The sequence below is a fragment of the Danio aesculapii genome, chromosome 6 (genome assembly GCF_903798145.1).
Source record: "Danio aesculapii chromosome 6, fDanAes4.1, whole genome shotgun sequence".
In the NCBI taxonomy this organism is placed as follows: domain Eukaryota; kingdom Metazoa; phylum Chordata; class Actinopteri; order Cypriniformes; family Danionidae; genus Danio; species Danio aesculapii.
Genome location: NC_079440.1, coordinates 62,629,108 through 62,641,351, shown reverse-complemented (window position 1 = coordinate 62,641,351; position 12,244 = coordinate 62,629,108). Strand labels below are relative to the sequence as shown.

The 12,244-nt window shown below is 39.7% G+C and overlaps 1 protein-coding gene across 1 annotated transcript in view; it reads left to right on the top strand.

Moving 5' to 3' along the window:
- Nucleotides 1-2,855: 2,855 nt before the first annotated feature.
- ppp1r16b (protein phosphatase 1, regulatory subunit 16B) overlaps nt 2,856-12,244 on the top strand; it is a 96,886-nt gene continuing 87,497 nt past the window's right edge. The window contains exon 1 of the mRNA XM_056460688.1: nt 2,856-2,932. The gene's annotated coding sequence lies outside the window, so the exon portion shown is untranslated. The remainder of the gene's footprint in view (nt 2,933-12,244) is intronic.

Genomic DNA, 12,244 nt, shown 5'->3' with positions numbered 1-12,244 from the left:
ATTTACTTTACATTATTTACTTTTGATTTTATTATGTATGGATCAATCTTTCTATTAATGTTAATTGTTTTGTGTAGTTTTTAAGGAGTTCAGAATGTATATTTTATTATTAAGCAATGCATTTTCACTTTGGGCTAATTATTATTCATTGTCGTTTCAGGGTTTTTGCTTTTGGAATTAATTAAAAAACTCAACCTAGAATAATTTATAGAATCTTTAATCTGTTTGCTAAATTAATAGTATATGTTTTAAACACTGGACGCAAAGGAGGACTCCCTGCTCCCTTTATTAAAGATTGTTTAATTCTTCATATTTAAAGCTGCTAGTTGACAGAAACACTGCTGTTTTACAATGGCCAAATCATTCAGACAGTGATGAAGTAGAAGACATCAGGCTTTACTTTCCTGTTTCATAAGCATGTATTTAATAAGCAATACAATCATTGTAGGCTGATTTACAATGGTAATACCTCATTATTTACAGCAAGGCACAGCCCCAAATTAATCTCCTTATTCCCCAAATATCCAGGGCCGGCCCTGGTAGACAGGATAGTTACTGGCCCATTTGGTTTCGTTTTTTTTTTTTAATTAATGCCACTATTTATTAACAATACAGTCTTAGAATTGACTTTGCTTAGAATTAAAGTTGCTGCCTTCTCTGTGATGTTGTAAACACATATTGCTTTTCGGTTCTTCTAATCTTGTTGTGAGCATGTTATTTTATTCCTGTACCAACCAGAACAGCTAAGAGACGGCAACATCAAATTATGAGGCTAAAAGAAAACGTCTGTTTTGTCTAGGAAGCAGACATTTACGAGGATACAACACGATGAAGAAGAGGAAGTGATGTTTGAAGTGAAATCATTTATAACTACAATATCCTGTAGTACCTGCACATTTCCATACTGCTCTTTTTGTTTGCATGAAACTTTGCATTTTGCTCATTAGACATTTATGAACATTTAAATATTTAACTTGTTGATTCACAGATGTTACTTTTGACACATTATTTTAAAAATGTGGCTAAGAAATATCTATTAATTATCATTAATTAATCTATTAATTAGCTCTTTACTTTCTTTATTTTGGTGGGGCTGCTGAAACTTCTGTCAAGGCAAGTAAAAATCTCAACCACTGACCCGATCAGGCCAGTAGAAAAAATCCTTAGCGTTGAATCACACACACACACACACACACACACACACACACACACACACACACACACACACACACACACACACACACACACATTATACAGCAGAAGAAGGAGACATGACATGAAGAGGAGGATGATGATGCTTATCAAACATGCACAGAGCTCTAGACTGAAACACACACACACACACACACACTGCGCTGACCTAGTTTTTGGGATATGTGGCGAGAGCAGTAGAATATTAAATGCTGTTTCTCTCCTGGAGCTGTTCATTTGGATGCTCTGCTGATGTTAAAGAGTCTCCGCTGCTGCCATATTAACTGATCAGGGCCAAATGTCATTCAGGAGCTTCATCACTGCCAATCTCAGCCAATCTCCCTCTGTTAACCAGCGCTATCCTCCATTATTTTAAGAAGTGAAATATTAAATATCAGAATTAAATGAGTGAAATAATCTGAGTGTCATTCCCTCAATGACAAAAAGGTTCATTTGACTTTGAAACAGCACTGAGATATTATTCTGGATTCATCATTCATTACATTATATTTGTTTTTAGGATTTTAATGTTGCATTGTACAATGTGAGGGGCAAGAAAGTCTCTGGTTCGAGTCCCAGCTGGGTCAGTTGGTGTTTCTGTGTGGAGTTTGCATGTTCTCCCCGTGTTGGTGTGGGTTTCCTCCAGGTGCTCCGGTTTCCCCCACAGTCCAAACACATGTGCTATATGAGTGTGTGTGTGTGTGTGTGTGTGTGTGTGTGTGTGTGTGTGTGTGTGAATGAGTGTGTATGAGTGTTTCCCAGTACTGGGTTGCAGCTGAAATGGCATCCGCTGCGTAAAACATGTGCTGGAATAGTTGGTGGTTCATTACACTGTGGGGACCCCTGATTAATAAAGGATTAAACCGAATGAATGAATGAACGAATGAATGAGTGTCCAGAAACAATGGCTTTACTATTGTAGGTGTGTGTTAAAATTAGGCTCATATGGGCCAGTGACACACACACACAGAGAGAGAGAGAGAGAGAGAGAGAGAGAGAGAGAGAGAGAGAGAGACAGACAGAAAAACAACCAGAGGCACACACACACAGAGAGACAGACAGACACACAACCAGACAGACACAGACAGAAAGACACACAGACACACACACACACACACACATACAGAAAGACGCACACACACAGACAAAAAGACACACAGAAACAAAAAGATACACACACATACAGAAAGACACTCGCGCACACACACACACACACACACATACAGAAAGACACACACGCACACACAGAGAAAAAAACACATAGAAACAGACACACACGCACACTCACACACACACATACAGAAAGACATTCACACACACACAAACAAAAAGACACACAGAAACAGACACATACAGAAAGACACACACGCACACATACTGACAAAAAGACACACAGAAACAAATAGGCACACACACAGACAGAAAGACACACACAGACACACACAAAAACAGACACACACACACACACACACACAGACAGACAGACAGACAGACAGACAGACAGACAGACAGACACGCACACATACAAAAAGACACAGAAACAGACAAGAAGGCAACCACATTCTCTCTCTCACACACACACAGTAGTTTCCTGGAGGATGTGAGTGTGGCTCCGCCCAGTAGGCGTGTCTCCAGCAGCCGCAGCTCGAGCTCTCCTCCTCGGCGTCTCCTTCACTCCTCCGCCGCTCATCAGCTCTCTCTCCGCGGATCTGCTGTGGATTATATCGCCGTTCTGCGCCCGGTAAGTAAACACAAACCGTCTCCGGTGCTCGGTGTCCCGGGGAGCCTCCGCGGAATCCCCCGGGCAGCAGCAGCTCCTCCAGCCTCCGCCTGCTCGGTAACTTTATCTCCGGTCAGCGGCTCGGTTCTTCTCTCCGTTCTGCGGCAGACAAACACGCGTGAACTCGCATTAACATCACAGTGTGTGCTCGAGTTGTGGATCACAGTGCAGCTGAAGCTGGCTGTGTGGAGGATTATTGATCTGCGATCATAACTCGATCGGTCGATCTGTTTATGTGTCGCGCGTGGTTGGCGGAGGAATGCAGACCGTTATTTGCGCGACGCGACTTTTTTCAGGCGAATATCGAGATGTTAATACCATCATCACCGTGTTCTGTTCATCTATAATCGCTGTGTTGTTCAATCTCATGTTTTGATTTAACGCTTAAAGTTGTTATTTAGTGATTTCAGAACTCATTTCACCACATCCTGTGTTTATCTGAGGAATGTAAACAGAGTGACAAACCAAAGTCTTGATGCTGATATCATGAAATATTCATTATTTTAACATTTATTAGCACACACTCATATATGTATACGCATTCATACACACAAACACATGCACACACATTAACACACCCACATGCACATACTCACACACACACACACACACACACACACACACACACACACACACACACACACACACACACACACACACACACACATGTTGAGGTAAAGTTTTATATTCACACATTCGTTTAGTGATGGGCTCCCTATATTGTTTACTATAGTACTTTGAATATTTGGACTGAAATATGACTTTAAAACAACACCAGCACTATTTAATTGGCTGTAAACAATGCTGCACTGTGATGGACATCCAGACAGAAGCAAAGACTTTTTTTTTTGCCATTACTGTGGAGAATTTTGTAATAAATCTGCGGATTAATGAGTTTAGGAGTATCATAACTACAAACTTAATATATGAAATAAAAACTTTAATTTAATGTTTACAATGCAAATCCAATTAGATCCACTTATTTGATAAACAAAGCAAGTCTCTCATATAATATCTCTAAAAGACAGAAAATATTACTTTATAGTCTGTATTGTAAATAAATCATATAAACGTTTTCATATTAATATTATTATATCACAGATAATGTTCATTCATTTTCTTTTCGGCTTAGTCCCTTTATTTATCAGGGGTCGCCACAGCGGAATGAACCGCCAACTTATCCAGCATATGTTTTATGCAACGGATGACCTTTGACCTTCCAGCCACAAGCCAATGTAGTTCATCAGTTCCCCTATAGCGCATGTGTTTGGACTATAGGGGAAACCGGAGCACCCGGAGAAAACCCACGCCAACACGGAGAGAACATGCAAACTCCACACAGAAACATACTGATCCTGCCGAAACTCGAACCAACGACCTTCTTGCAGAGAGGTGATTGTGCTACCCACTGCGCCACCATGCTGCCACAATTAATATTAGAGAAATAATTTAAAAACTGAGTAAATATAAATGTACACACATTTACAACAGTAAATACATAGACTCAATGATGAGCTATAAATCTGGATTTCTGTGTGTGCAGATTCACTGTGGGCCTCGTCAACGGCTGCTAATTTGAGTCCACTATTTACAATTTGTAAAGAATGCGTTTCTGAAATTACATTATTATGGAGAATGTGTGAATATAAAACCAAATTCAGCTCAATCTCACACACTCATTTGCACACACACTCACAGACATGCTTAAAGTGACATTTAAAGGCTTAACTAGGTTAATTAGGGTAACTAGGCAGGTTAGGGTAATTAGGCAAGTTATTGTATAATGATGGTTTGTTCTGGAGACTATTGAAAACAAATATAGCTTAAAGGGGCTAATAATATTGAGCTTAAAATGGTGTTTAAACTATTAAAAACTGCTTTTATTCTAGCTGAAATAAAACAAATAAGGCTTTCTCCAGAAGAACTAATATTATCAGACATACTGTCAACATTTCCTCAATCTGAGAAACAGCATTTGGGAAATATTTACAAAAGAAACCCAAAGGGGGGCTAATAATTCTGACTTCAACTGTACATACACACACGTTCACAGACACACACACTTATGCATGCACACCCTCACACGCACATACACACAATCATATACATGCACACATATACACACAGACATGCACACCCCCACACACACTCATACGCACACATGACACGACAGTTTTTTGTATTCGCACGTCGACATGTTGTCATTATTATTATAGTGCTGTGTTTCTCTATAGTCAGTGTGTTGTTGGATCTCCTCTTGATTTACACTCTTCTACACTTGTAAAGTTTGTTATTTAGTGATTTCAGAACTCATCTTCACCACATCCTGTGTTTATCTGAGGAATGTAAACAGAGTGACAAACCAAAGTCTTGATGCTGATATCATGCCTTATTTATTACTTTACTATTCATCATCATATTAATTATCATTCACAGAATATCTGAGCATGTTTCAGATGTGACATTTGCAGTAAAACCTGAAACATAAATCACAGAGAATGAATATGAATCAGAATCAGAAAGAGCTTTATTGTCAGGTATGTTCACACACAAGGAATTTGTATGGAGTCAATCTAGAGCCATGTTTACTTGCGAAATAAAAGGAAGTTTTGCTATCAAAAAATAAAGTATTGAGCAAAAATAAATAAATGCAAATCTCTAAACATCGCAAAGCGAAAATAAATTTTTGAGAAATAAAAATAATTTTGCTAAAAAAATAAGCAACTGCAAAAAGGAAAATGAAGCTTTGAAAAATAAAAATGAAATTTGCAAACCAAAAAAGAACTGCAAATAAAAATCAAGCTGTGCAAAACAGAACTAAAACTATTTGCAGTTTTTTAAAAATAAAACACACACACACACACACACACACACACACACACACACATATATACACTTTATTGGCTCATTTTGATTTGCTTTTTAATCAGCCCTGAGTTTGCGATGCTGTTTTCACTTTGCACTTCACAGCCTGCCATAAATGCCCAAGTTCCCTTGACTCCGCCCCCTTGTCAAATCAGGGCCACAAAGTGAAACGCGCAGAAACGTGAAATGCAACGTGAAAACAGCATCACCAACTCACGGTTGAATATATGCAATTTTTATTGCTTTTGCACTGCTTGATTTTATTTTTATTTGCAGTTATTTTTGTTTGCAAATTTCATTTTTATTTATCAAAACTTAATTTTACCTTTGCAGTTCCTTATTTTTGTTAGCAAAACAATTTTTTTCTCAAATTAATTTTTGCTTAGAGATTTTTGAAGATTTGCATTTATTTATTTTTTTTTGCTCAGTACTTCATTTTTTGTTTGCAAAACTTTATTTTTTTGCAAGTAAAGTTGAAGTCAGATTTATTAGCCCCCCTGTTTATATTTTCCCCAGTTTCTGTTTATCAGAGAGCAGATTTCTCCAGCACATCTCTAATCATAATAGTGTTAATAACTCATCTCTAATAACTGATTTATTTTCTCTTTGTCATGATGACAGTAAATAATATTAGACTAGATATTCTTCAAGACACTTCTATACAGCTTAAAGTCACATTTAAAGGCTTCACTAGGGTAATTAGGGTAACTAGGCAGGTTAGGGTAATTAGGCAAGTTATTGTATAATGATGGTTTGTTCTGGAGACTATTGAAAACAAATATAGCTTAAAGAGGCTAATAATATTGAGCTTAAAATGGTGTTTAAACTATTAAAAACTGCTTTTATTCTAGCTGAAATAAAACAAATAAGACTTTCTCCAGAGGAACTAATATTATCAGACATACTGTCAACATTTCCTCAATCTGAGAAACAGCATTTGGGAAATATTAAAATAAATAAATGAATAAAGGGGGGTGAATAATTCTGACTTTAACTGTATATATGGCCCTAGATTGACTCCATACATTTGTTTTGGTGACAGAGCTTCTACAGTGCAGCAGGATTACAGAAACAGGACAAGAAACAGATCATAAATATATTTTAAATAGAAGTAAATAATGAATGCAAATATACAGATTGACAAGTGTATGTACATGTTTATTGCTATATACATCGTTATATGTGCAGCTGTTATGTGCAAATTGGCATGTAAAGTGTGTTGTTAAATAAGTGTATATGTGTATAAAAGTGTATAGCAGTAGTGATGTTGGTTCCACAATTATTATCATCAAGTGTTCATAAGATGGATCGCCTGAGGGAGGAAGCTGTTTCTGTGTGGGGCTGTTCTGGTGCGCAGTGCTCTGTAGCGTCGACCAGAAGGTAACAGTTCAAAGAGGCACACACAGAGAGAGGTAGTCTTCGAAGGTCGGATTTGGTAGCTGAGCTAAACCAGACATGTTCACCGTTGAAATATCTGTGTATATTGTCCAGAACAGCTGACCACAGAGTCGGTGCAAGTCAAATAACTCCGCTTTAGCTTTGACATTAGATTATTTAGCCTGTTTTAATGAACTACTGACTTCATTTTGACTCATTATTTAAGAAAGCAAGACTAGACTAGTTTCTTTTCTAGAACATGCTTCTTGATTTAAGAGTGTTTAGATGTTTGGACATGGAACAAGTGGAAAAACGAGTGTTTAGTGCAGTGTGTGTGGATCACCTCGCTCAACACATGATTGTAAAGGAAAGTCTGCTCTGGGTTATTCACGCTGTCCTCTGAACAGCAAGACTGTGCTGGCGTTTGAGCGTCTGCTTTGATCAGCTGTGTTTGAGAGCGTTTTTGTGACCTTTCACTGCTTTTTGAGCTGTTCAGGTACGTACGTACGTGTGTGTGTGTGTGTGTGTGAGTGTGTGTGTGTGTGTGTGTGTGTGTGTGTGTGTTAAGAGACGAATCTACAGCCTTCATCTGATGGAGGAAGAGTTTGGTTCTGCCTGTCTGATCTGCTTGACTGTGTTCGTCATGGCGTGTCTACCTGCGGCATTGTCTAACACACACACACACACACACACACACACACACACACACACACACACACACACATATATATATATATATATATATATATATATATATATATATATATATATATATATACGCATACACTCACGCTATATTTTTGTAACCATGTGACCAAATGCATAAATCCTATTGGTTGGTCCACATCCTTTGTGATGCAATAAAAATTAGATCGCCAATGAAAATAATTCTTATTGTGAAACGCTCAGTGCTGATCATACATGAGTTTGTGCCTCTCACAGATCTCTCGTTTACAATGATATTCTCTACAGTAATATATCTGTGCAGATACATTAGATTGGTCAGTACCTATGACAAAACAGATCAACTCATCTAAACGAAGATCACGTTAGAGCTACATGATATTGGGAAAACTAACATTGTAATATTTTCATTTAATGTGAAATGCACTCACCGGCCACTTTATTAGGTACACCTGTCCAACTGCTGGTTAACACAAATGTCTAATCAGCCAATCACATGGCAGCAGCTCAATGCATTTAGGCATGTAGACATGGTCAAGACGATCTGCTGCAGGTCAAAGTGAGCATCAGAATGGGGAAGAAAGGGGATTTAAGTGACTTTGAACGTGGCATGGTTGTTGCTGCCAGACGGGCTGCTCTGAGTATTTCAGAAACTGCTGATCTACTGGGATTTTCACGCACAACCATCTCTAGGGTTTACAGAGAATGGTCCGACAAAGAGGAAATATCCAGTGAGCGGCAGTTCTGTGGGCGCAAATGCCTTGTTGATGCCAGAGGTCAGAGGAGAATGGCCAGACTGGTTCCAGCTGATAGAAAGGCAACAGTAACTCAAATAAGCACTCGTTACAACCGAGGTCTGCAGAAGAGCATCTCTGAACACACAACACGTCCAACCTTGAGGCGGATGGGCTACAGCAGCAGAAGACCACACCGGGTGCCGCTCCTGTCAGCTAAGAACAGGAAACTGAGGCTACAATTCACACAGGCTCACCAAAACTGGACAATAGAAGATGGGAGAAACGTTGCCTGGTCTGATGAGTCTCCATTTCTGCTGCCACATTCAGATGCTCGGGGCAGAATTTGGTCTCAACGACATGAAAGCATGGATCCATCCTGCCTTGTATCAGCGGTTCAGGCTGGTGGTGGTGGTGTAATGGTGTTGGGGAGATTTTCTTTGGGTCCATTAGTACCAATTGAGCATGGTGTCAACACCACAGCCTACCTGAGTATTGTTCTGACCATGTCCATCCCTTTATGAGCACAGTGTCTCCATCTTCTGATGGCTACTTCCAGCAGGATAACGCACCATGTCATAAAGCACCAATCATCTCAGACTGGTTTCTTGAACATCACAATGAGTTCACTGTACTTAAATGGCCTCCACAGTCACCAGAGCTCAATCCAATAGAGCACCTTTGGGATGTGGTGGAACGGGAGATTGGCATCATGGATGTGCAGCCGACAAATCCGCGTGATACTATCATGTCAATATGGAGCAAAATCTCTGAGGAATATTTCCAGTAGCTTGTTAGATCTACGGCACCAAGGATTAAGGCAGTTCTGAAGATAAAAGGGGTCTAACCCGGTACTAGTAAGTGTACCTAATAAAGTGGCCGGTGAGTGGAGGGAAACGCACACCAACACGGGGAGAACATGCAAACTCCACACAGAAACGCCAACTGACCCAGCCGGGACTCGAACCAGAGACCTTCTTGCTATGAGGCCACAGTGCTAACCACTGCGCCACCGTGCCGCTCTGTGTTGTTTACATGCAGCAGAACAGTATGGTTATATTCAGTGAGACACAGATATAGGCTGTGCTGCTTTATGCTGAGCAGTGTGTGTGTATCTATCAGATTTCAGTGTGGTTGTTTGTAGGACGGCCTGTTTTCCCTTGATGACACTTTGATGATGTTGATACGTGTGTGTGTGTGTGTGTGTGCGTGTGTGTGTGTGTGAGTCTGTTTGTGCCGTTGAATAATTTCTGCTACAGAAATGAGTGTTTTCCTCATGTAATATTAACAGCAGCAGTCGTCTGGCTGAAGCAGAGGTGTGTGTGTGTGTGTGTGTGTGTGTGTGTGTGTGTGTGTGTGTGTGTGTGTCTGTCTTTGTGTGCTTGATGTATTAATATGCTCCACACACAGTGATTGACATCAAAAGCTGCTTCTAAAGAGTGTGTGGATTAACACACACACACACACCCACACACACACACACACGCACACACCTGCGGCTGACGCTCAGTTTAACACTGATTGTGCGTTTACATTGTGCTGCTTTAATCTGAGCGCTGAGCTGTTTACACCACACAGATTCACACAGTGGGGGAGATTCATGTGCATGTGTGTGTGTGTGTATGTATATGAGTGAGTGTGTGTATTTATGTTTATGAGTTTGGGTATGTGTGTGTGAGTGAGTTTGTGAGTGTGCGTGCGCGAGTATGAGTGTGAGTTTGTGAGTGTTCAAATGTGTGTGTGTGTGAGTGTGTTTGCGCATATGTGTGTGTGAGCATGTATGAGTGAGTGTGAATGTTTGTGTGTGCATTTGAGTGTGTGTGAGAGTTTGTGATTTTGTGAGTTTGTGTGTGTATATGTGTGTGACTTTGAGTGTGTGTGTGTGTGTGTGCGAGTGTGTATGTATGAGTGAGTGTGTATGTGCGTCTATGAGTTTGTGTATGTGTGTGTATTGTGTATGCGTGAGTGTGTATGTGTGTCTGAGTTTGTGTATGTGTGAGTATGAGTGTGAGTTAGTGTTTATGTGTGTGTATGAGTGTGAGTTTGTAAGTGAGTGTGTGTGTATATACTTATGTGTTAGTGTGTTTGTGAGTTTATGAGTGTGTGTGCATATGTGTGTGTGTGTTTGAGTATGGGTGTGTATGTGCGCGAATATGAGTGTGAGTTTATGAGTGTGTGTGCACTTTAGTGTGTGTGTGTGTGTGTGTGGCTGCATGTGGGTGATGCAGTGGTGCATGTTCAGAGATGTGTTTGTAGTTTGCTCCTCTGCAGTGCTGGATTCCTGTTGTTGTGTGTATGTGTGTGTGTGTGTGTGTGTGTGTGTGTGTGTGTGTGTTTTCTCTAAGGCTGTGTTCAGCTGTGCATGTTGTAAGAATGTCACGGCGCTGTGTAATAATGTGACAGAACACACACTCAGAGCTCCATCAGACTGTGTGAACGTGCTTGTTGGTGTTTACATTTATTTCTATTAATTAGTCTTTCAGCCAATCAGATTCAGTGTTACATCTTGTGCAGGAAGTGATTTCACAGCTTGGCCAGAATATGTGTGTGTGTGTGTGTGTGTGTGTGTGTGTGTGTGTGTGTGTGTGTGTGTGTGTGTGTGTGTGAGGAAGCTGCTGGAGCTGAAGTGACTTTGTAGAAGACTTTTCCTTGCATTGTTGTTGGATGAACAGAAGCCAACACACACACACACACACACACACACACACACACACACACACACACACACACACACACAGCCACTGCACAGATCACACATGCACATTTGTACAACTATCTTTATGGGGACTTCCCATAGACGTATTGATGTCTCTACTGAACAGACTGTATATTCTCTAAACTCAACCCTCACAGCAGACACTCTGCACTGTTACATTTTCACTATCCTTCATTCTGACTGATTTAGCAGCTCTTTTCCTCATAGAGACCAAAAAATAATGTCCCCACAAGGTCAAAATTGACTGGTATTGCTATACTTCTGGGGACATTTGGTGCCTACAACTAGGGCTGGGCGATTTGGCCTAAAATCGAACTCTCGCTTGATTGAACATTTTAACTCGCTTATGATTAATGAATGATTGTATTATTTATTGAACAAGTTTTATACAGTAAATATTTCAGAATGAAGGGTGCTGTACTTGATTTTAAAATAATCAAAGGAAACACACACTATCTAATGTTCATGATTATTTATTGATCAATGTTGAAGAACTGAAATTAAATCACACATTGCCTAAAACAGTCACTTTTTTCTGATGTGAAAATAAATAACCTGCTCTTTTGGGGACAAAATGAATTATTTTCATTGGTAATTTTTAATAATAGAAGTAGAAAATAAGCAGGATCTCTTCTAAATAAAATACCTCCAGCATATCCTGTTGAATATATTTTAAACAGTGCATTTCTTCTGTAAACAAACATTTTATGTAAATAATAATTTTATTATAAAGGAAAATACGCTGTCTCTAATGCAGCTTCCAATCATTGTCAATGTAGTGCAATATTGTGATGTGCAGTTACATTTTTGGGAGGTCCAGGTGTGCAATAAGACTGCATGAAGGCTGCCCGGACCATACCCGTGCATTCGACACAGAAGTATAAAGTCAGGCCTGTA